At 39.9% G+C, this 25885-nt stretch overlaps 1 pseudogene; it reads left to right on the plus strand.

Annotated features, from left to right (window-relative positions):
• The first annotated feature begins 1586 nt into the window (after positions 1 to 1586).
• Positions 1587 to 4740, plus strand: LOC119817291 (annotated as a pseudogene).
• Positions 4741 to 25885: the final 21145 nt, after the last annotated feature.

Here is a 25885-nt window from a genome sequence, read left to right on the forward strand (position 1 = left end):
ACAAATGGTCACAAAACAACATCCATCCGCAATTCATTTCAGCTGCCAAGTGCTGACCACTGGGAAAAACTGCCTTTCATCTAAACAGAAGATCTCCAGACGTGGATAGAATCACTGGAATCGACAGCCTAGCTGCTCAGGTAAAGGTAGGTTTGTCTTCCTACAGATTTCTAGCCCACAGGATCTTCTGGAGCCTGGCAAGCCCTACCCTAAACAGCAAAAGAAAAATACAACCCTCAGCGACCATGGAGGACCTTGAGGAGTAGCTCTAGGTGCCAAACAAGTAAGTTCTCTGTTGTTTTTTTAATCAATAACTCAACTAAAATTTTATCCTTCTCAAAGATCTCTGATTCAGTTTGACAGCTGAGAGGTTTTGTCGGTGTAAAAGGACAGCCTCACCAAACAAATTTCAGGAAAATACAAATACACATTATTAAGGTGTATACCTGAAAGTTATAAAGTTGTGTGTGAGGATAAATATAAATTATCAAATTTCTCTCTCATGCTGCCTTTTATAGTTTCAAAAATACTTTCATTCTGATATAAATATGCTTCTGTTTGTAAATGCATACATGTAAAACTTATGTTTTCACAAACCCAAAAAATTCTCGTGAGTTCCAGGGAGATAAATGGAAGGATCCACCTTAAGCAGGTCAGATAGACCCCTCTAAATTCCTCAGTCCTAATTTTCTTTCCTAAACTTAACTTTGCCCTTTGTTCTGCCAATACCTTAAACAGGTGTCAGAGACACTAGACATTTCCATACAACAAACACCAAACAGGAGCAACGAGCTATGCTAGGATGTGACCAGCACCCAGCTTTCTCAGGTTCTCCCCTCAAGATGACACCCACAAATAAGAAGAAAGCAGTCTTGAGAATCCACCATCCCAATTCCTTTAACCTGTTGTGCCTAGCCTCCCACCTTTTTATTATAAAAAAAGATGAGAATCTAATGGTCTGCCCTGTCCTTTTAAGAAACAAGTCCCATCCACTCCTGCCCTTCCCTTTCTGCTGAGGCAAGGAGATCTTTCTTCTGCTTCCAGTCTGAGTTCTTTTCTTTTCCTCTCTCTCCCGAAGAGGCAGCTTCTGACTCCCTCCCTTCTCCCCACTTCTCCTCTTCCTCCTCTCTCTGTCTCTGTCTCTATTCCTCTCTACTCTTTCTCCATTCTCTCCTTCTCCCCTTTCCCTTTCCCCTCTAAACCCACTAAATAAATAGACAGTTTCTCTGTATGGCTGCCTGAGAGGTCTCTCACCTGCCATGTGGCTCCCTCCCTGGGACTCACTTCCCCTCATGCTTGCTGCAGCCACTTGGGGGTCAGTGCCCTTTTATTTTTATCATAGCAGAGATCACCTATTAAGTCATTAATGATGGTAGCTGGTCTCTTAACTCAAGGAGAGGCTTTGGCTGTTTGACTGTGCTTGAATCCTCTTTCCCTTCCTGAATGGGAACATTCTCCTCAGACAGGGGCTACTTCCACTAGTTTGATGCTGGAGCTGAGCACAGGGACCAAGATGCAGTTGTTGCTGTTCACTTTGGGCAGCTTTCTTTGCTGCCCCTCCTCACAGGCTCCTTCTGGGGTCCATCATGAATAGTGCTCCTTCCCCAGAGGATAGGGCCTTCCCTTCTTCACCAGTGCTGTCACCACCCTCTCCCCAAAGTTGACAAGAGTCTGTGAGTCCCATGGGAGAGCTGCTGCCCTGGATTTTGCTTGCTGTTTTTGCCTTTACCTGGCCTCCCACCCAAAATATGCAGAGTCTGAAGCAGAAGCTGTTTTTTCTGGCCATTTTTCTAAACTATTCCTGCAGCACTTCGAAGTTGAGGTGGCCTGGGCCTTGGGCTCACTCTTCCCAACTGTCTTGGCCCCGTTGAACCCTAATGTGGAGATTACACCACCACATGACTTTCTGTGTTGAGCTTCTCTCTATGTTCTGAAAACCTAGCTGGCCCCCTTCCTTCCTCAGCCTCTTCCTCCTCTACAAGGTCATCAAAACCAAAACTCAAGAAATGTTTCTCCCTCTGTTTAGTGGGTCACTCAGTCAGAGATTCTGTAGGATGCAGCCTGCAGAGCCCATTGACTCTTCCTCCATAGTTGGGTCTCTAGAGACCACATCAGGCCTTCCAGTCCTAGGAAACAGCAACTACAGCTCCTCTCTGGTGATGCTTAGACAGTTGGTAGGGAATTGGCTGGTGATGGCACATCTCCTGGGGAGAGAAAAACTCATCACTTTGAGAGACTGAGACTGAGTTGCAGAGGGGGAACCTTAAAAGACAAAGCAAGAATGGTACAGAGAGAAGAGCTTCTCAGTTTTATCAGGACTGAAGAAGCTGTCCCTGACCCAGAAGGAGTGGGTCATGGAGGAGGGGCAGCTGGGATGACTTCTGGGGAGAAGGGCAGCCTCAGTGACAGAAGTGTTGCCTACTGTTACAAAGTGAAGGAGAAGGAGGAGGAAATTGCTTGAATTTCTTCATACCACCCAAGGCATCATGACACTGACTCAGCATTCCCTGTTCTACTATCACTGATGTCTGCACAGCCAAGGCTGTACATATTTGTGGTTAAAGTATAAGGCCCTTCAAAGTACCTTCTGAAGACAACTGATGCATTTCATGTTAAGCCCTGGGTGTCTGAAATCCAGAAGTGCCTAAGCCCAGGACTCTGCACTGATATCAGCTTTCATCTCATGAGCCCTCCCCTGGCCCGTGGGACCTCCTTCCTCACAAAGGATAACACATATATCCTGGAGTTGCCCTGCCTGAATCATTCAGAGAGTCTTCCCAGAAAGGATCAGCTGCTGGGACCCAGCGAGAGTAATGACCACCTGAAACAGGGGGATAATGGGGTCTTTCCAGGCAGACGTCAGCATCCTTCTCCCCTAATTCTGCCTCCATTACTGCCTCCCACTTAGACTCAATGGAACTTCTTTCTGGAATTCCAATTGAGGAGAGGTCCCCAGCAAAAACAGTTCATTACCTCTCAACCCCCTCCCTCATCTGGATACTCCACAAGCAGCCACAGGGTCATTCCTGTTCCAAGAAAAGTCAGAGAGTGCTGAGGTGGATCTGACCTTCTCAAGATATCCTTAGTTCCATGATATGTTCCAGTTAGTGCTGAAAGGAAGCATTGGCTCCTATGGTGTCTTCCCAGTACAAGATGTGGTGACTATTTCCTCACTTTTAACTTCCAGGGCAAGGACAAGCACCTGAAAAGGTCACTAAATGAGGATGATCACTACTGGGTCCAACATTTGTGGTTCCAGTCCATTTCTGATATGCTTGAGAAATTTTGAGTGCATCCCATCCCTATGGAGTCTGGATGTTGCAAGGAGAGGGCCTGCTTGTTCATCCTGGCCACCCAGCAAGCTTAACCCAAAAATAACCACACAAAAACTGTATTAATTAAATCACTGCTTGGCCTATTAGCTCTAGTTTTTTATTGGTTAATTCTTACATCTTAATTTAACCCATTTCTATTAATCTATGTATTGCCATGTGGTAGTGGTTTACCAGGTAAAATTCCCAGTGTCTGTCTCTGGCAGATCCATGGCATCTCTCTGACTCTGTTTTCTTCCTCCCACAATTCAATTCTGTCTTTTTCGCTTACCTAAGTTCTGCCATAGCAGGCCAAGGCAGTTTCTTTATTCATTAACCAATACAAGCAATACACAGAGGGGACTCCTACTTCACCTCCCCTTTTCTCTTTAAATAAGAAGGAAAGTTTTAACTTTAACATAGTAAAATTACATATAACGGGTATCAAGTAAGAATTACAGTTACAATGTTTATATCTACTTTATCTTTTATAATAACTAAGGAAAACTATACTTAATTATAAATTCTTCAACTCCATCAAAGACTCCAGAAGGATATAGTATTACCTAAGTAAACAGGAAGTACATTGTAAGCAGTTTCCAAAACTCTAGAATTGATAGAGACATCTTGCTGCCTGGACAGTCACCCAAAGTTCTTTGGTACTGTTGGGGCATTCATCTTCAGCTTACAGGCCCATAGTATCCAGCAGACTTTTTCATGAAGCAGGAAATTTTAAAGACAGTTCAGTCACTTTATTCTTTGTCCTGCAGAATGTCTTGCAGACTCTTTCATGAAGCAGGAACCCTGAAGGACCATCTCATCTTTAGGCAAGTTCAGCAGTCATCTCTCTGTGGGTACTGCATATCCAGTGAAGCAGTCAAGGAAAGAGAGGTTTCTTGTCCAAATGGCTAAGAAGCCTCTTCTATGCCAATTTTCCTCTTGAAGTCATTGATGCTGCCAGGGGAGTCCCCTTTGTGTGTTGCTTGTATTGGTTAATGAGTAGAAAAACTGCCTTGGCCTGATAGGGAAGAATTTAGGTAGGCAGAGAAGAAAGAACTGAATTCTGGGAGGAAGAAAGCTGAATGAGGGGAATGCCATGGATCCTCCACCAGGGATAGATGTGCTCAATTTTACCTGGTAAGCCACTGCCATGTGGCGATATACAGATTAATAGAAATGGGTTAAATTAAGATGTAAGAATTAGCCAATAAGAAACTAGAGCTAATGAGCCAAGCAGTGATTTAATTAGTACAATTTTTCTTTGATTATTTTGGGGGTATGCAAGCTAGGAGGCCGAGACAAACAAGCAAGCCCTCCTGCAACATCTGGAGGCTCCAGAAATGTTATCCTTGCCAGCTATGTGCCCTCCCAGCAGCAGCAGGGCCGGGAGCAGGCTGAGAACCATGAAGGGTTATGCAAGGTTAAATGATCTTATTTTGAGCAGGTACTCAGACAATGAGCAATACAATTTCAAACTCATTAAGATTGGTACTCAATGTTAAAGGCCATTCTTGACCCCTCAGTTTTCCTCCAGTGGTGCTCTGCTTATAATGATGGAGCAGAGACCCAAGCCTGTACAAATTTGTGATTTGGACTTAATTTCACCCTTGACATGCTTACTGGCCATGGGCAATACACTGACCCTGACTCACAATCTATGATTGGCAAACATGCATATTTCCAACAAATGTCAGACCTAGCCTTCAAGGCCTTCAAACTTTGTACAACCCAGGACAGAGTAGGCTATTACCACAATCTTGTCCAGCAAGCTATGGAACCATTTTTGGAATTTTTGACCTCTGTCACCAGTGCTGTTGAAAAGCAAATCCCATCTGGCTCTACCAAGGATATATTTTTTAAAGAGCTAACCTGAGAGGGGCTCAACTCCATCACCCATAATGTCATCACAGCTGTTAGAAATGAAAATATTCAGAAGTGAGTCTTGGCCGCTTGTGATATTGACACACAGAACAAGCCCATTTTTCTGCCTTGAGGGTTTCCATCAATGTCTTGGTCAATGCCAAACTTGACAAGGATGATATTTCTGTCCTGCCAGATCGTACTTGTCTGGGTTGTTTACAGTCTGGCCATTTAAATAGGGATTGTCCCAGGGCTCATCCGAAAACCTAATGTCCTAAATGCCAAAAGGGATATCACTGTAAGTAGAAGCGCCCAGCGGGTCCTGATATGAATGATAGACTGAACAATGGCTTCATACTCCTGCTGCATGAAAGTAAATGCTGTGCCTTGGTTTGCAATGGTTAAGTTGAACTGATTCTCATCCACTAGGCAAATCTTTTCAATTTCAGAAGAATAGTAGATGTCATTTAAAAAGACAGATTGCCCCAATACTTTTGTTCTATCTGTTAAGGTTACTTGAATAGCAGTAGAACCAATCTTATAATAGAAATGTTGGTGTCTTTGTGACCTAGCTTGTGGATTGTGGAGCACCTTTAGGTCCTCTTCCAAAGTCATGGTGGCAGCAAGGAGTTTCTGTTGCTCATCCTCTATGGTCAGCCTGTTTCTTGGGACAGTCTATGAAAAACAGCCATTTTCTGCCCTTCAGGCCAGTCAGCAGCCACTCATGGTAAATGGTGTACTCCCTGAACCAGGAGTTACAGTTATAGATGGAGACTGCAGAGACATTGTCATAAGCAAAGCCAGGAAAACCATCAAACCACTTAGAGAGGAAGTCTGTTTTTAAAGCAATTTCTAGGTCCAGTGTGGGCATGCTGGATAATCGTTCTGAGCACCCCCTTTTAGAATTAGAGATTAAACATTATGCCACACCATCAAAAATGCCATTCCCCAGGCTGCTGTAGCCTTTACAGATGCCAAAAAAACTAATTTTGGGTTAATAATAATGGGAGTTAATCATAAGTAAAGGTCCTATACTCAACCAAATCCTGGATAAAAATAACTAGAGTAGTTAGTGGTAGTCCTTAAGGTATTGGAAATGACCTAACCAGAACCTATAAATATTTTCTCAGATAGTCGCTATGGCACACAAGCATGCAAAATGCTATCTTTTGCAAAATTAAAGTCCCAAAAGGATTTCATCTCAAAACTGAGCAAACTTTTCAAAGCTTATTACATTCCAGAGGACACCCCTGGTGCATATTCCATATCAGATATCATACAGGGCTACCAGGAATGGTAACAACCGGCAACCACAGAGTAAACTCCTTAATTATGATTTTAACAGTGTCTTTGACCTTGCTGAAAAAGGCTAGGCTCCTCCATCAGCAATTTTATTTTTCACCTCAAAATTTTCCCAGGATTTCACCTGGTTTACCATTACCCAGCTACAAACATTTAATCAGAACCTATGCGTCTTAACACAAGTCAAGCTATTGGATTTGTCTGCCACATTCTTTGGCCAAGTATGGGATCACATAAAATCCATGCTAGACACATATGAATTTGTTACATGGTGCCTTATGGGTGGAGATGACTCTAATGTTTCTGTTTAAGTGTCTCCTACAGCTAAGATCCTGACAACAGCAGGTGAACAAAGCAACTACAGATGTTAATGGCTATGGAGTACACTGAATCCAAACCTCCAAGGGAGGTGGTCCATGCTGGGCTAACAGAAATACAGGAGGCCATTTAAAGCCCAAGTTCTCCTAAAAGTATCCCCTTATTTCTGACTTTTTGGAATCTCCTGGGGACCCACCCATTTGAGAACTAGTAGTTAAAGACGAGTAAGAGCCTATCTGGCAGGCCAACCTAAGACAGGCACAGCCCAAAATGTTTGCAGGGGTGGGCAAGAAGTGGTTATAAAATTCCATAACTCCCACTAGGTTTCCCAATAAAAATAAAATAAAAAAGGGTAATATGAGGCAGGGCAATAGTGCAGGCACAAGCAAGCACATGCAAACTCACAATAAATAAGCAAAATTGCCAAAACAACCTGTCAGTGGACCAAAAGCATAGTAACTAATGACATGCACTCCTAGTCAATCACAACACACCAGCAGTGACTGCCAGTTTCAAAAAGAGCAACCAAAAATATTTCAGTAGCAGCTTAAATTTTCTAACCCCATAAAAACCCCTGACTCCTTTACAATAAAAGTCTTTCCATTGGAATCTCTCAGAGCCTGTGTTATTGCCTCTATAGCATCTCATATCCTGCCTCCCAGGAAACAGGGATCACACAACAGACAGCAGCAGCAAGCCCACAACAGGATAGAACAGATAACAGGGCTATATCATCTATGAGCAGGAGTTGTGAGTAGGTTAGCTCCCTACTTCAGGCACCTAATGTACCTAATGAGATACTGTAAGAAATGATCTCTGTCCATGCAGCTGTAGTTTAATTCTTCCAAAGTCCACAGGGTTTCAGCAGAATAACATCAGGTATTTTCAGTTTCCTTCCTGAGAAAGGGCAAGTTGCTTTTACATCAATAGTGCAAAGAGGTACCCATAAGATCCATCCTATCCTCATCACAACCTCCAATACAGTCAGGAAAAAAAGCAAGAAGGATGGAATTCCAAACCTGACTCTGTATAGAGGATCTGAGTTTCCATGGTCTGGTACTCTTCTATCTCTAACCTTTGTTCTCTTGTTTGTATGACAGGTACAACCTACCTTCTATAATTAGCTGTCTTCAGAATTAATGGGATAATGAGACTGAAGAGGACTGCATAACCTGAAGAGAAATACAAGCAAACATGTTTAGTAGTCAAACTCTTCTTGATATAACCTTTATCTTATAGACAGCAACTCCATGCTGATGGAAATGGCTTGTTCTCTCTCAAATAACATTCTTAGAAAAACATACCAAAGTTACTTGCACTTGGTGTTTATGACTGATGATGTCAGTAATTACTTTAATTGTTTCTTCCTAGTAGGTCTCAATCTTAAGCTTGATCAATGTATATGTTATTCCATTCAGTTATTTAAGCATTTATTCTCTAGTCCTCATAGCTATGATCCAGCTAGCCACTGTTTATGATGGAGTTGCCTCATGCTGCAATTTTTCTAGTTACAAAGGTGAATACAATGGGGACTCAGTGTTTAAGTGAGGACTCATAGACAGGAGTAAATATCACATGTATACTAAGAACTCCAGAAAAGGCAAACCATTTATGGTTTAGGGCAAGAGTGTTCCACTGTCCCAACCTCAATTCCTTATCAATCAAATAAGACAATCTTGTTAATTGTCCTGAAAGAAAGTTCTCTTTTTCATAAAAGAAGAAAGTAAAGTTCTGAGTCTCCATGATCTGGTACTCTTTGTTCTCTTCAGAGGGCAGGTACAACCTTCCTACTATAATGATCTGTCTTCAGGAGTAATGGGATAATGAGACTGAAGAGAACTGTATAACCTGATGGAAGTCAGCATGGTCTAACTGGGAAGCTAACTGTGCCAGCACTCTCAACATGAACTGGGAAAAGTTATTTCCTTTCTACAAGCCTGAGCCACACTATGCAAGGAAACAGTGTGAAAAATATTTCCAAAATGTATATGGCTTAGAAAACTTTAGTTGATGAGATGACTCACCTCCTTGTCATAGAGCCATTGCCACAACTATCACAGCTGAGATTCAGAAAACAGCTGGTGAAGGTGCAGAGATGAAGTTCAGAGGAGCTGCATTTGTCAGCAAATGTGTCTGGGATACTTACCATCCCACTGGGCCTCATGATATCTATCTTTTGCTATCATGAGTTGAGTATTGAAATACCATATTCACAGAATAGACAGATAACTTCCCTTACCAAGGACATCCCATTTTGTTACCATCTCCCTGCTTCTTTTTTTTAATCAAAAATTTCCACCTCCTCCCTACCTCTCACTTACCCCCCTCCTCCCTCCACTCCACCTCCCTCTCCTATCCAGAGAGCAGTAAGGTTTCCCTGCTTGCATATCACCATAGAACCTTCACCTGGTGATGGATGGAGATAGAGACAGAGTCCCACATTGGTGCCCCGGACTGAGCTCCCAAGGTCCTGATGAGGAGCAGAAAGAGGGAGAACACATCTCCCTGCTTCTTAACCCAGGGGAAATGACTAGGGAGGTGGCAAGATTGGGCCTCACTAGAAGGGGGTTAAATAATCATGTAGTAGATGAGGTATAATGTGGGTGAATCAACTTTCCAGGAAAGGAAGAGGTTAATGTGGTGGCCTGCCAACTATGGATTTTTGTGTTGTTCTTAACTTTGACATTCCAAAAACAGGTCTGATATGTAAAATTTCTGGCTACACAGGAAGTTGGGCAATAATGAATGAAGGTAGTCAATTAGTAGACACACAGTTACCAATGTTTCAAGCTAGTACTCAATTCCCAAGCCAGTAGATGAAATGTTCCAGAGAGAAATCCCATGGGGCTTCAGAGTAAATAAACAAATAAGCAACAGCAACAACAAACCACCATCATGCTGTAGGTGCCATTCAAAGCACCCAGTCTTTGGTATGTATCAGCTTAACCTAGTAACTAAGAGCATGGACTTAGGACCCTTACTGGTAGCACATGATTTTCATTTCTCTCACTTGCCAGCTGTGTGATCTCAAGCATATCTCTTTACTTCTCTATACTTTAGTAGCAACATATACACAATTCAAACAGTAATTCAGGTTGTTAAGTTTTTAAATGAGCTGGATCTTAAAATATACATTGCATAATAAACATCAGGGGATTGTAGACTCTACAAAGTAGAGAGGGCTGATGATATGATTTATACTCATTCCACTAATAAAATAAGAACTTCTTGGAGTTTCTTACGTCATAGAGGTAATGTCAGGGTTTTGAGATTTGATCTTATGAGATAGAAACCTTCACTTTCTTTAGTTGGTTTCAATAGGTAAAATATTTTTTCCTTTATATTACACCGTTGAATACTTCAACTATGTTCTAGCAATCAATTTGTTTTAGAAATGAAAAACCTGAGGCTTAGACTTGGGAGGGTTGCCAATGCTATCTATGTCTTATTTTCCTACAAAACCTCAGAGCAGTGCTAGAATTTGTGTCACTTCAAATTTGGGGCAAGAAAAATTTGCAACTCATCAAATCAATGGAGGTAGTAATGGAAGCTGAGCAGTTCCCCCAAGGAGAGAGGCTTCTTTCTACAAGGTGGGTAATGAAGAAATTCTTGAACCTGAACCTGAAATTGGAAAGAAGAACAGTGGTCCAGACCAGGATAGTGTAATGGGGAAGAGTGGGAGAGCCCGTGGCATGTGTTCTAGGAAGTGAACAACTCTGTTGTTTGATATCTCATTGCATTAAATCCTTGCTTTTATCCCGTGATAACTTCCTCTGAACATACAGCATTCCCACTTTCTCAGAACAATTTTCCATCCTTCAATGCTTTTAAGTTCCCTCTCTTGACTAATAGTCTTATATCTATGCTGGGTTATTGTTGTGTAATAAACATGAACCTTAAAATGAAATGCTGCTTTTTTTAACTTCCAGTTTGTGTGAATGTGACCTTAGTGAGACACTGGATCCTTGCTGATGTCGTTGTGAAAAATAAAGTCATACAGGATTAGAGTAAACTCCAGTCTAATAACTGGTTTCCTTACTAAGTTAAAGGAATATAACTGTAGGCATGACTATCATAAAAAGATACTGACCAGGGACACAAACAAATGCCTAGTAGCTTGCAGAAACAACAGAACAACAGAAAAGACAACAAAATTATTTACTGAATTTTTGATGGGTAAATAGTCTAAGAAACACCTCTGGTTCAAATATATGCTGTTCAAAATTATGACAGTAAATTGTTTGTTGGTTTAAGCACTTTATATTGTGGCACTTTATATTGACAACCCTTGGAAATTAATAAAGTTGCTTTTCTGTGTTATTTTTCCAATGAACAACTATTGTTTTTTATATTGCTTGATAGTTTCACATATATAAATAAATTTTCATCATTTTCAAATCCCCTCATCCCTTCTCTCATTTCCTCATCTTTCCCACTGGGATATCTGTTTTCAATAAGTCCCTTTCTTAGTTTTATGTATTCTTTTGGTATGTAGCCCTGTGAGTTAAATTAGAGTTCCTTGCCCAAGTATAGGTGGGATGCTATTTATCAGTAGCTAAACCAATGACGGAAATGACACCTCCTCTTCTTACAACTAGTAATTGCCAATAGATCATCAAGAAATGATGGGTCTCTTGTACCTCTTCAATATTTGTGGTGAAATATTGACAGGGCCAATCTTGTACAAGTCTTATGCAGATTAGCATCGATGTAGTGATTTTATTAGTGCATTAGTTATATCATGCCTGAAAGGCATCATTTTTCCTCACTAGAATATCTTCTTTGGGAATGATAGTACCAAACTGCCTCTGGTGTCATGAGATTTTTGTTGTTGTTGTTTTTAAGCCTAAGAGTGGACCATTGTCCTGCAAGCAAATTCCAGTACCTCCACTGGAAGCCTAGAAGTTAAGAATAGGATGGCAGCTGTGTATAAATGACTATAGCTAATATCTTCCTTATGCTTTGTTACATAGAGTCTGCCATTGTTTTGCTTCTCCCTAGATCCACAAACAGTTTATTTCTCTATTCTCTGGTGTCTTTCAGATTCATGGATGCATATGGGCACAGAATTATTTAGTTTTTAATAGCCAACTGAAAGAACTGCACGGCGATACACAGGTTAATAGAAATGGGTTAAATTCAGATGTAAGAGTTAGCCAATAAGAAGCTAGAGCTAATGGGCCAAGCAGTGATTTAATTAATACAGAATTTGTTTGGTTATTTCAAGGCTAAGCAGCCAGGAACTAACAAGCGGCCTCCTTACTACAGAACTGTCTGCAGATTCTCCCACAGTGTTGGACTTTAGATGACAAGAATAATAAAATTTATTATATGTTTCAACATCTTTTATCATAATTCCCACAAGATATCTTTCAGGATTCTTATGAGACCCATACTAATTTGCTACAAAGCCAGGAATAGAACTAAGTATAGAGTAAGGCTTCCTATGGGGGGATGATATCCAGAATTGAAGGAGTTGCTCATTGTCATGATCAGAGCAGTGTAAGCACTACTGTTGCGAATAAGTGCTTCCTCAAGAGAACCCCAATGTGAATTTCTTTAATTAAACTACTCAATATGCCAAAATTTAACACCAAATCTTCAACCTTTTAGTATAATGACCCACACACTGGTAGTATTATATTTCATTTTCCTATGGAAATAACAACTATGTTGCAAGGTTTTGGATTTAATTACAAAAAAAGAAAATAAAGAAAAATTAAGTAAGTAAGAAAGAAAGAAAGAGAGAGAGAGAGAGAAAGAGAAAGAAAGAAAGAAAGAAAGAAAGAAAGAAAGAAAGAGAAAGAAAAGAAAGCAATCAATTAGGAGATAGGACAAATAGGTCATATTTCTGTAGTTCTATTTAATAGCTGAATAATTTCAGAGATATCTTCTCCATTTCTGTGTTATTTAATGTCTGATATGAGGGGTGATAATATTAGTGTTTATCATCACATGGTCAAACAATATGAAGAATAATTGGAAGTTCATGTAAAACACAATATAAAAACTAGTTTTGTGGTTAATTTAGAACTGACTAGTTCTAAATTAAAGTCCTTTTTCCATCTTTATAAAATGAAGCTTAATACCCTTTAGCTTTGTAATGGTGTTTACATCATACAGCACTATTGTACTTTTTCAGATTTCAACTAAAAAACATGGAGCATTATGCTTGAACCAACAAAAATGGCCAATTTATAATTGGTAAGTTTGAGTTCAGATGTAATCTACAAATTCCAATTTTAACTCAGACACCGATTTACCTTATTATTTTACCTATATCAGGGTAATTTTTGAAAACTCATTGTGGCATCTCAAAATAAAGGAAATAATACTCTGTCTTATAGAAGTTTACAGATGTTAAGGAATAATAATAGTGCAAGCACTTTGCATAGATTTTTGACAAACAGGGACAAATCAATGATGAGTAATTTTTATTATTAACCTTGTCTGTTTCTCTGTCAAAGCGAGGGTTAAAACAGCAGTTGCCTGTGAGTTTAGAAGGTGATTTATAGAAGCCAATGGTTCTCTTCAGCAGGCACTGGGAAAGATATCAATCCGGGAGAGTAAGCTGTAAGTGAAAATTGAAACTGTCAGATGGTGTTGACTCCCTGCACAGTCACTGGCAGTTTTTTCTTCCTTCTTTTAATTAAACGTTTTTGTCTTCTGATGTAGGTTGGGAATAAATCACTCCTGACCTTAGCCTGCTGGGGCCCTACCTTGAGCTTTAGACTGCGTAGTCACTCAGATGCCTTCCTTGTGTAGGAAGGCAGAGCTTCGATCTACTCCCTAAATGTACACAGCACTTAGCACAGGACACGATAGCTTTGTCTCATGAATCCAGATTAACAACTAATTCTGAGGCTGGAAAGATGGCTCAGCAAGTAAAGCTACCTGCCACCAAGACTAGCAGACTGAGTTCAATTCCTAAGACACATGTGGAAGGAGAGAACCGACTCCATCAATTTAGCCTCTGACACACACACATGAACTCGCTCAATGTATGGCCCTTTCACTATATGTGTGAGCACATGCAAGTACATACACACATACACAAACACACACTCTTTCTCCGAATCAATAAACAAACAAATAAATGTAATTTTGAAAAGTCTTACATAGCCTAATTTTGTTAATTCCAGGATTTGGAGTATGCCAGGTTTCCTGAAGGACAGTTTTGAAAATAAAATAGAGACTACAAAGCCTGATTTTATGGTTGTGTTTATTTTTTTTTAATAATTTAACTAGAAGAAGTATCTTTGAAGGTACTGGGGGAACAACATATCCCCAAACTCAGAAAATACCTACACGTATGAATTTGTTGTGAAGTATAAAATAAAGAGACATTATCTCTACCCAATTATAGACAGAAACTTTTGCATGGTTGTTGGTTTATTCCCTATATTCCTTCTGCTTCTTTGATGTCAAATTCTCTGTAAGCATCTGCTATCACAAACAAACCTTAAAAAGCAGACTTGACACATGTTGCCTCATGTTGAAGAGCACTGACTCTAGAATAACACTACCTGAATTTGGGGATCAGTTGTCATATCAACTGTATGACTTTGACTGTTTAAACTTCTTATGGTTTTCAATATTATCATATAGTTCAGAGATCAAATGCATAGCTTGTTTTGGATACATGTTTTGTCAGCTGGGGTGGAGGGCTCATTTCCCTGTGTGACTTGTTCTTGGGTGATATTTTCATTCACTTGCTGGGAATTAGCATTTTTTTTTGTATGTTCATCTCCACAGGTCATCTCAAAGTTCAGCCCCTTTTCCTATGGCTTGGTTTTTTCATATATTGAAGGATTGTTGGGACTTTTGACACAACAAAGGTGTTTCAGTGAAAGAGTTGTATGAAAACCATCCTAAGCTAGGCACCAAAGCTTCAGAAAATCACTTCTGCTGCCTTCTCCAGACTGAACAAGTCATTAGCATTACTTAGATTCAAGGAGAGAGGAATTGAAGCCCATCTCAACGAGAGATGCAACAGAGAATTTAGTTTTTACCCCATGGAATTTTTAGACAATTGAGATAATGACTAGAAAGTATTTAGCAGCCTGCCCAATATGCAACTATCAATCACTAAGCTTTAGTTGCTCTTTTTATTTTTTTCTAAATAAACTTTCCTTGTGCCTACTTTTCATTTGCTCCCCCGACCCATACATACAAGTCATAGTTTTTCCTATTTACTAAGATAAATATCACAGGCAAAATGGAGAGACAAGTTTAAAGTGCTTTTTTAATTCAGATTTTGTCAAAGCCTATAGCAAGGACATGCAGGGTGGGGGTAAATTCAAAAAACGAATTTGAAGTTACACTAATAAGGCTTTAATGACTGATGATTACTTGATGGAATTGATATATCTGACCAAGGAAACAGATGAATCAAGGATGGTGCCTCGCTATTAACCAGGCAGGAAAACCCAGCGGGTGGTGATTTTCCCTCAGAAAAACACAAAATCCAAGTTCTGTCAACTACTCTCTCTTTTTCTTATACATTCATCTTCCCCATATCTGGCAACATGTAGACATCATAGGAATTTAGATATTGCCCTTTTAGTGACAGAGAATCTTGAAGCTTGATCACAGTAGTGACATGAAACAACTTGTTCCTTTGGGAGATTACATGGTCCATAATGAAGCAAAAAATGACACAAAAGATAACTCCAATGGTGTCATTTTGTTCTGTTCATGTTGAAGACTCCTCATTTGGGCTAATGTGACCTCATCTTCTATGTGGATGAATTGCACATAGAAGTCCTCCAGCAGAGACTTGTAACTCTAAAAAATATTTAAAGAATTTTGTTTGGTTTCCTTTTCAACTAAATAGCCCGGGTCACCCAAAGTTCCAGAGGAAGAGTATCTGTCAACTTGATCGTTATTATTCTCAGGTTCCTATCTTTCTATTGCCATTAGCCTAATGTGGCATCTCAAATGTAGAATGCCTGTCACATTGCTTTGTATACTCCATCTAGCATCATCTTTTATCATCTCTGTTTCATGTCATGGGCCATAACTTCTTATATAGCTCTTGGCTTCTGCAAATGTTCTCTGGCCAGCAATGGCTCTTTTATGATATTTGATCTTCCTTGTGACTCCAACCAGTGCCTAACAGGTCTAGTGTCTGTGCAAAGTAAAGGCACTACTGAGAAAACTTGTTGGAAATCCAGTAATGATAAAATCAAGTTAGGTTTAATATGATAGGGAATTTCTTCCTTCCCCTAATGGTTTTGTTCTGCTCTTCCTTGAACCTTCATAGTAATATTGTCCGACATTTAATACAATTTAGTATTTAGATACCATTTGGAGTGGTATAGCATAATATTGCTATAATAATAATAATAAAACAGAAAGGCACTGACTATAACAATTATGTTAATAGCAATAGCCAACTTTAAAATGTGCTTGTTATATGTCAAATAGTGCAATAAACACTCTGCATATGATTATCTCATTTAATTGTCATAGCAGTCCTATACAATAGATAGTTTTATGTGATTACAACAAATAGCATTCTAAAAGGACAGGTAATTTGCCTGTGGTCAAGCTTCTACTAAATAGTAAAGCTGAAATTGACATCCAGTCTTTCTGACTTTGTTTCCCTGGTGAGTAGGGGCATTCACATTACACTGTTCTGGAGGGTTTAGATATATTGAGTTGAGCTAAGCTTTGTCTTGTTGATTCAAGAGCTGCAGGCTAGACTAGCTTGCATTGTCATGTACTGGGCAGGGTTCTGACTTTCTGTTAGACAGGAAATGATAGAAACATAGTAGGCACTAAAAATGTAAACGTTTTCACTTAAAGAGAAAGTCATAGAACACAGAGGGGACTGGAGATTTATCATGATGAAATTCAGTGGCAAGGACAAGAGATAGATCGAGGCTATGGTAATAAGGTCCAGACCAAGGAGATATCTGTAAAGTGGTGATTCAAATAAAGATAGCAAGCTAAAATTCACCTCTCTCACCACTATGCTCCACTGCTACTGACACAGGCAAGTGGGATGAACTTAGTAGGATAGGTGACAAAGGGCTCAGGAGGATAGATGACAATCCATTCCATTCACAGAGACTTCAGGGGAGGTTTTCAGGGATGTTCTATCTGAATTCTCTTCCAGCTAAAATCCCAGGCTCTAGCTATACATTTATTGTACCACAGATGTCAGGCAGGAAATAAAAGGCATGACAAGGGCCAGATAGCAGAGAGTATGAAAGCAGAACTCGCTGTGAGCACAGTTTCCTTCTGGGTATGCCACCTCCTCTTCACTTGAGCCTACGGCTACAGATGGCTCTTTTCATCTACCAAGAAACTTGGACTTCAAGATACCTTTGCAGAATGTGAATACTCTGAACCTGTGAAAGTGTTTATATTTTATATCTCTTCTAGTCAAGACATCCAAATATTTCTGTTCAAATAAAGTTTTGATATTTCTAGTTGGAAATCTGATTATATGCCAATGCCACTTCTTCCAGGAAGCCTTCTGCATTAGCTTTCTGGAGCTTCTCTCCTGAACTGGCCCTAACTGGGTGACTTGGAAAGAGCACTAATGTATTTTTTCATAGTTCTAGAGGTTGAAGTCCTACATGAAATCATCACTAAAGAAAAACTGTTGCTTGCCTTTGGTGGTTTTCTGGCAATCTTTGGCACATCTTTTGCAGAAGTGACACTCCAGAATCTCTGCCTTCATTACAGGGGTTTTCCCCTTTTGCCTGTGATTTTGTGCTTTCTCTTTTATAAGGATATGAGCGATATCTGATGAAGACTGTGTTAATTACTTTTCTCTTTCTTATGACCAACTCTCTGACAGTAAGTAATGTAAAAAAGCCAGGGCTTATTCAGTCTTAGAGTTTACAAGACACACTGGCAGGAATGTGAAGCAACTGGTCACTTTGCACCCATACTTCAGAAGCAGAGTAGACAGGAAATTGTGTTAAGCTATTAAACCTCAAAACCTGTCTGTCCTCAGTGACCTGTGTTCTCCAGTGAGACACTGCCTCCTAATGCTTCCATATCTTTCAAGATCAGTACTATCTACTGGGAAGCAAGTCTTCAAATACAGGAGCCGATGGGGGACATTTCACATTCAAATCACAAGAAAGACAGTTTAATGGTCTCATCTTAACTTGATTACATCTGCATAATGTCTGCTTCCAAATTTTGTTACATTCATAGATATCAACATAACTTTAGGGGCGGGGGAGGGACACACTTTAATTCACAACTCTTTTCCTTGTTCATTCGTTATCTCCAGATCGTGTTACTGTAATTATTTGGGTTATGGGATAAATGTCTGCATTCACACTAGATTCTAAGTCAATGAGGCTAGCTTTGTTTGGGTAACAGTAAGATCTCAAGCAGTAAGGGACCATTTCAGAAATACTTCTGGAAGGAGTCTAGACTGGTCCTGCATTATGTATTTATCACTTTTTCCTGATGACCTCTGGTACACTAGCTTTTCCATTGTCCTATTCTGTCAAATGTTCTTTTGGTGTAGGGACTTTATAATCCTGTTCTCTGTGTCTAGGACTATATTTTTTGAATTCACCTTGTGGTCAATACCTCCTTTCATGCTTCACAGCTCGAAGCTTTTTGCCCTGCATCTAAATTAGGGCAGTCTAATATTTTTACCTCTATCCTGTTACTTAAAACTCTTTATTTTACATACTAATCTCAGTTCCCTCTATATTCTGCTCAACCCACCCCCACCTGCTCCTCAGAGAGGGTAAGGCCTCCCATCTGAGAGTTGATGAAATTCTTACCATCACCATTTTGAGGCAGGACCAAGTGTCTCCCCCCACCCCACCGTGTCTAGGTTGAGCAAGGTTTCTCTTCACAGGAAATAGAGTCCAAAAGACAAATCATTCATTAGGGATGGCTCCTGGAGAACTCGTAACATAATCTGTAAGTATATGTTTATTGCTGTGTTCAGTTTTTGGAGCATTTTTTTTCTCAATATACTGTGCATTTCAGAAACGTACTAGCCATGTCTGAACTGCTTCATGAGTTGGGCCCATGTTTGATAACCCAACAGGAGCACCTAGGTGCATGGGGAATTTATTTGTTGTTAGGTTCTATGAAGGTTTACATTTTATATGTGATATCATATTTTTTTTGTTTTGTTTTCCTGAGAAAGAGTTTCTCTGTGTAGCTTTAGAGTCTGTCCTGGAACTCACTCTGTAGACCAGGCTGGCTTTGAACTCACAGAAATCTGCCTGCCTCTGCCTTTCAAGGATGGGCTTAAAGGTGTGCACCACCACTGCCTGGCTGCCGTATCATATTGTAAGAGTATATAAGAAAAGTTGGTTTTCCTTGTTCTCAATCCTGAACTGGAAAGTAGGTCGGTGAATGGATTGAGTGGGGAAAACGCTGCTAAGAGGTAGTGTTACTATGATCACCAGGAGCATGAGATGTCAGAATCTCAGGGCCAATGGTGAATAGTGTGGGGCCTTAATACATTATCATTCTAAAGAAGTGTCTAGTGCATGTTCAGTACCAACCAAGTAAACAAAATTTCTCTCTTTTCCTTCCATTTTTATCTCTTTTTGGATCCTCTTGCTCTTCTCCATTTCACTAGAAATAATGCCAAGTCTTTTGGTTTCCATGGAGGGCTGGTTCCAGTACCCATAGCATTCTAGTCCTGTACATACAGGGAGGTAGAATTTTTATATAAGCAACAAATATCTAACCATGCATTTCAAATCATTCCCAGACTACTTATAATGCCTAATGTAGTATTAATGTGTATAAATAGACATTATACCATATTGTTAGTGAAGAATGGCAAGAAAACAATTAAAACTGAGCCCTCTTCTTAGCCTTTATTTATCTATATAGATCTCTGTGTGTGTTTGTGTGAGCACACACTTGTACGCACATTATGAGGAAAGACTAAGAAAAGCACAGAACTTTGAAATGTTTTCAAAAAACTAAATTTTACTGGATTCCACTTAAAGTAAAGCAAAGCAAAACTAAAACCACAGTTAGATAAGCTCGTGGGCCTTCTATAACTCTCTGGTTTCTACAGGAGGGTCACTTTTCTCTGCCTTTGAACAATACACATCTCTAAGTGCTGAGGAAAGCTGGGCGCAGCGTGGCTAAATCCTACCTGTAGAGGTGAACCAGGTTCATCTGAAGTGAAACTGATCCTTCCAACCTTTTCTCTCAGTGACCTTCCTGCTTATAAGCAGGTATTCTATGTCTTAACACATCTATTTCAGTCATCTTGAATGGCTACATATGTTTATATGTTTTAAGTTCTCCTTTGAGTTGGTTTACAACACCTTACTGATTTCTAAATAAGTTAAATAAAAAGTTTCAAATGTATTCGTGAGATACTGGAATGAGACAATTTTCTTTCTTAAAGTTGGTTTTTAGTGTAATGTATGCACATATACAATATGCAACACCATTCCAAGAAACTGTCCATAATATCACTAATGCCAGAGGGGTCCACAGTACACACAAAAAGCTAAAATACTCAGTTTTTTTTTTCTTCACTACCCTCCGGGTCTAGGGTTAAAATTTAAGGTCTTTCCTCTGTTGCAAATTTTTGCTTTGCTGACATAATTCAGCAGCAGCCTTAGCTGCTACCTCATAAGAAATCTAATGCCAATAAGTAATCTGGTGGTGTGGTTGGAGGAGAGTGTTTATAAAGACCTCAAATGCTTTTTTAAAAGCCACAAATGCCATTTTTCTGGGAAAGACACAGCCATTGTAATCACCAATTCATACAAGAGTGCATACCTGCACTAAGTCTCTATAACAGTGGGTCCATCAGTATCCAGTCATAGATAAAGGAAAGGCATTCTGGGCTTTCGCTTGGTTTATTTGCTATTGTATAGTCAAGAAACCAGAGTCATTGCTTTCAATGTATACCCACAGACAATCTCACCAAGTTTCAATAAATATTCCCAATCTATCAGCCATACATACAGATGTAGTTAAACTAATGGAGTAATAAAACAAAATAAAAATTTATTAATTTGCAAAAAGGGGTTGGTATTAAGAAGTGGAGGTTGACTACAGGGAAGGAGTAACCAGAATGTATCTTATAAATGTGTGAAATTGTCTAAGGATTGATTTAGTTAATTACAAAATATTGCTTTATTGAATGGATATTCTAGTTTGATTTTCTATTGCTGTGATAAACACTGTAACCAAAAACAATTTGGAGAAGAAAGGGTTTATTTGATTTATACTTCCAGGTTGCTGCCCTTTGCCCTGAGCAATCAGCATGAACTCCAGGCAGGAGCCTGAAGACATCAGCCTTGGGGGAAGGCTGCCTACTGGTCCACTCACTGGCTTATGCTCCTATAGCTTTACAACCCCTACCTGCCAAACTAGGGATGGTCCCACCCACAGTAGGCGGGCCTTCACTTACCCAATTGTCAATCAAGTCAGTCTCACAAACATTTTCACAAGTCTATTTGATTTTGAAAATACTTCAATTGTAATTTCCTCTTCCCAAGTGACTGTAGGTTGTGTCAAGCTGACAATACAAGCTAACCAGGTCACCTACCATTAGATGTTATCATTTTGACTTGACAGAAAAAGGATAAACTGAGGAACTGAGAATTAGAGCAACAGTAATTAGAGCAACAGTAAGTCCGTTTCAAATGACTCTAGAATGCTTGTCACTATTTTCTAGATATTTCCGGAACATTGTTATTAGTGCATGTGTGTGTGCATGTGTGTTTGTGTGTGGGGGGGTTGTGGATGCAAGGTAGAAGCTGTCCCCTCTTTTAGGTGAAGAGAAGCTGGGGAATGGCTGCAGATAAATAGAGCATCTTTGAGCACGTGCTTGCTTTGGCTGAGAAGCATTTGACTTTTTATTGTAGCTGCCGTTTTCTCTGTATGACCGTGGCAGGAAAGTGTCAAGCTAGTTCTCTATTGTACATACCAATGTAGCCATGTTGTTGCTGGTGTATGCTTTTATCACAAGTCTAGGCCTCTTGGTAATAGACTAAACATGAGTTGCTGCTCGCCTCCATCCTTTCGTGGGTGTCATCAATGTAATCACAGAACAGGTGGGCATGGGCGATTAATAGGCGAGGAAGGAGGAGAAGAAAGGATCTACTCAAGGGTGGGGATAGTTAATTTGACCTAAACCTCAGAGGCACTGTGTCCTCTGGCAAGGCTGCCACAGTGGTTATCAGTGGGAAAAGTCTCTCTCCAGCCTCTCAGTCTCATTTCCAGTCTGGGCATGCTTGAAAGCCATTACCATATTTATAGAGCTACCTGGCCCCACAGCACACGCATGAGAGGGTTAGAAAGACCTATCTATTTTTCCAGCTGTGCTGCTATCCTTAGTGGCAAGTCTGGTGGGGGAGAAGGGAGGGCTTCAATCCCAGCATTAGAAGGATAGTGAGGATTAGACTGCAGAGTTTGCCTAGCAAGTGTGCAGCCTCTTTCCTGCTCCTTCCATGTGGATGAGCTAAGTTGTTGTGGCTAGCTGTGGATCTGTGGACTCTGGGAGGAGCTGCGTGGTGGCCCACTGGCTAGGAGAGATGTCCAGGAGAGGTAGAGTTAGCATCTGTGCATTTGGTATCCTGACCTGCTTCCTTTATTGCAGGATAAATGGTATAGTCAGCAGAGAGAATTTGAGACACAGCACCAGAAAGTGGATAGAGCATGAGTTCAAGAGTCACAGAAGTTTATTAGTTGTATGATCTTTGACAGATCCTCTCATTTCTCTTTAGTCATCTGCACTAAGAGAAATAACAATAAATTGTTGGGAGGAAATAATTGCAGACACACTTGAACGTGTGAGACCAAATGCTCTTTTTCTTTTCCAGATCAGGACCTTCCATCTGATACTTAAGTTCTGACTTACATAAGTGCAGTATACAATGCTTTGTTTTACTGGACAGCATGATTTTTCTACTCCACACTATCACAGACTCCATTAGCAAATCAGTGTTCTTGCTTTCTTGTGTGCTTGTTCTTTCTTCTGCCCTCTATCCTCCATCCCCACCTTCAACAGATATGTGAATATACACATATATGAAATAGTTATTATTCTTCTAATTACTCATGGAATTTCTACTCAATTTTTTTATATAATTAAAGTAGATCTAGATATCATGATTATGATTTCAAATAGATTTGAGCCAGGAAACTTTATTCAGTATATCGTGTGTGTGTGTGTGTGTGTGTGTGTGTGTGTGTGTGTGTGTGCTTGTTATGTGTGTGCATGGGTGTGTGTAAAATGCATACTGAACCTAGGTCAAGTTGCATTCAGACATGTATTTTTCCAAGGTTTCACCACCTTTCTTGTCAAGAGTGTGTGTAACCACCTCTCTATATTCTTTCTACATCTGTGATAATCAATTTTATGCATCAAGTTGATTGGGCCAAGGGATGCCCAGATAGTTACTAAACATCATTTCTGTATCATAAGAGCATGTTCAGAGACACAAACTACATATGAGCTGGTGGGGTGAGTAAAGCAAAGGATTCTTCTCAGTGCACCTGATTTTTTCTGACTCTAGAAGGCATGAGAAGAACAGGTTGGATGCACTACATGTGACCACATTAGATAGAAGATGGATCTCCTGTTCTTGGTTTCCCTTATTTGAGTTTTGAATCAAACTCAAATTTCCATCATACACTTTCTGGCTCCTGGGACTTTGTTTTATTTATTTACTTTTCTTTAAAAAAATGTTTTTTTCATGAAACATATCAATCCAAGTTCCCAATCCCTCCTTTCCTCCCATTCCCTCCACATACAGTCCCACCCCACCCCACCCCCATCCATTCCTCAGAGAGGGTAAGGCACATTGCTTTGGGGAAGGTTCAAGATGCCCACCCCTACTATATATAGACTGAGCAAGGTAACCACCAAAGAGAATGGGTTCCCAAAAGCCAGCACAAGCAGTAGGGATAAACCCTATTCCCACTGCCAGTGGCACTTCAGTCTGCCACAGTCGTACAACTGTCACCCACATTCAGAGGGTCTAGTTTGGTCCTATGTTGACTCCTTCTCTGTCTGACTGGAGTTGGTGAGTTCCTATTAACTCAGCTAAACTGTTTCAGTGAGTTTCCCCATCAAAGTCTTGACCTCTTTGATAATAGTCTCATTCCTCCCACTCTTTTTTTTACCTATAACAATATTTATATATTTATTTATTTCTCATTTTTTTATTAAAAATTTCCATCTCCTCCCCTCCTCCTCCCCCTTCCCTCCCCTCCCTTTCACCCATACCCTCACTCCCTCCCTCTCCAAGCCAAAGAGCCATCAGGGTTCCCTTCACTATGTTAAGTCCAAGGTCCTCCCAACTAACCCTAAGTCCAGGAAGGTGAGCAACCAAACTGACAAGGCTCACAGTGAGCCCATCCATGCTGTAGAGTTCAAGCTCATCGCCGTTGTCCTTGGTTTCTCAGTCCTCCTCCACTGTCAGCCACATTCAGAGAGTCTGGTTTGGTCCTCCCACTCTTTTACTGGACTTTGGGAGCTCAATCCAGTGCTCCACTGCAGGTCTCTTCCTCTGTTTCCATCAGTTGCTGGATGAAGGTTCTATGATGATATTTAAGATATTCATCAGTCTGACTATAGAGAGAGCAAGTCAAGATAGGACCCTTTCTCCTCTATTGTTTAGGGTCTTAGTTGGTGTCATCCTTTTGGAGTTTTGGAAATTTCTCTAGAGCCAGGTTTCTTGCTAACCCTATAACAGCTCCCTCAATCAAGATATCTCTTTCCTTGCTCTCATCTCTCTCCTTCCTCTATCTCAACAATGCCATTCCCTCAAGTTTTCCTCATCCCTTCCCCTTCTTCCCCCCTTTTCCCCTTCCACTCTCCCTTCTCCCCCCACCACCATACTCCCAATTTTGTCAGGCGATCTTGTCGGTTTCCTCTTTCCAGGTGGATCTATGTATGTTTTTCTCACGTTTCACCTTATTACTTAGCTATTCTAGGATCATGAACTATAGGCTTAATATCATTTGTTTATAGCTAGTATGCACTTATGAGTGAGTACATACCATATTCATTTTGGGGGGTATCACTTAGGATAGTGTTTCTTAATTCCATTCATTTGCATAATTCAAGATGTCATTTTTTTACCACTGAGTAGTACTCTAATATGTAAATTTGCCACATTTTCTTTATCCATTGTTCGGTTGAGGGACATCTGGGTTTTTACCAGGTTATAGCTATTACAAATAATGGTGCTATAAACATAGTTGAACAAATGCCTGTGTAGTATGATTGAGCATCTTTTGGGTATATGCCCAAGAGTGGTATTGCTGAATCCTGAGTTAGGTCGATTCCCAGTTTTCTAAGAAACTGCCATACTGATTCCAAAAGTGGTTGTACAAGTTTGCATTCCCACCAGGAATGGATAAGTGTTCCCCTAACTCCACAATCTCTCCAACATAAGCTATCATTGGTGTTTTTAAGCTTCACCATTCTGTCAGGTATGAGATGTTATCTCAAAATTGTTTTGATTTGCATTTATTTCCTTGATGTCTAAGGATGTTGAAAATTTATCGAAGACCTGGATATTAATCCACATACCTATAAACACTTGATTTTTGACAAAGAAGCTAAAATTATACAATGGAAAAAAGAAAGTATCTTCAACAAATGGTGCTGGCATAACTATGTCAAGATGTAAAAGAATGAAAATAGATGTATATCGTTACCATGCACAAAACTAAATTCCAAATGAATTAAAGGCCTCAGTATAAATATGACCACTCTGAGCCTGATAGAAGAGAAAGTGGGAAGTAGTCTTCAATGCATGGACACAGGAGACCACTTTCCAATATAACCATAGTAATACAGACACTGAGAGCAACAATAAATAAATGGAAACTCCTGAAACTGAGAAGCTTCTGTAAAGCAAATGACACAGTCAATAAGACAAAATAGCAGCCTATTGTTGGGAAAATATCTTCACCAACCCCATATCAGACAAAGGACTTATCTCCAAAATATATAAAGAACTCAAGAAATTAGACATCAAAATTCTAAATAACCTAATTGAAAAATAACATACAGAACTATACAGAGAATTCTCAACAGAAGAATCTCAAATGGCCTTAAGGGACTTTGAATTATATCATCAACTTTCTTGGATTTCTAGCCT

This window comes from Arvicola amphibius, chromosome 6 (genome assembly GCF_903992535.2).
Source record: "Arvicola amphibius chromosome 6, mArvAmp1.2, whole genome shotgun sequence".
NCBI lineage: Eukaryota > Metazoa > Chordata > Mammalia > Rodentia > Cricetidae > Arvicola > Arvicola amphibius.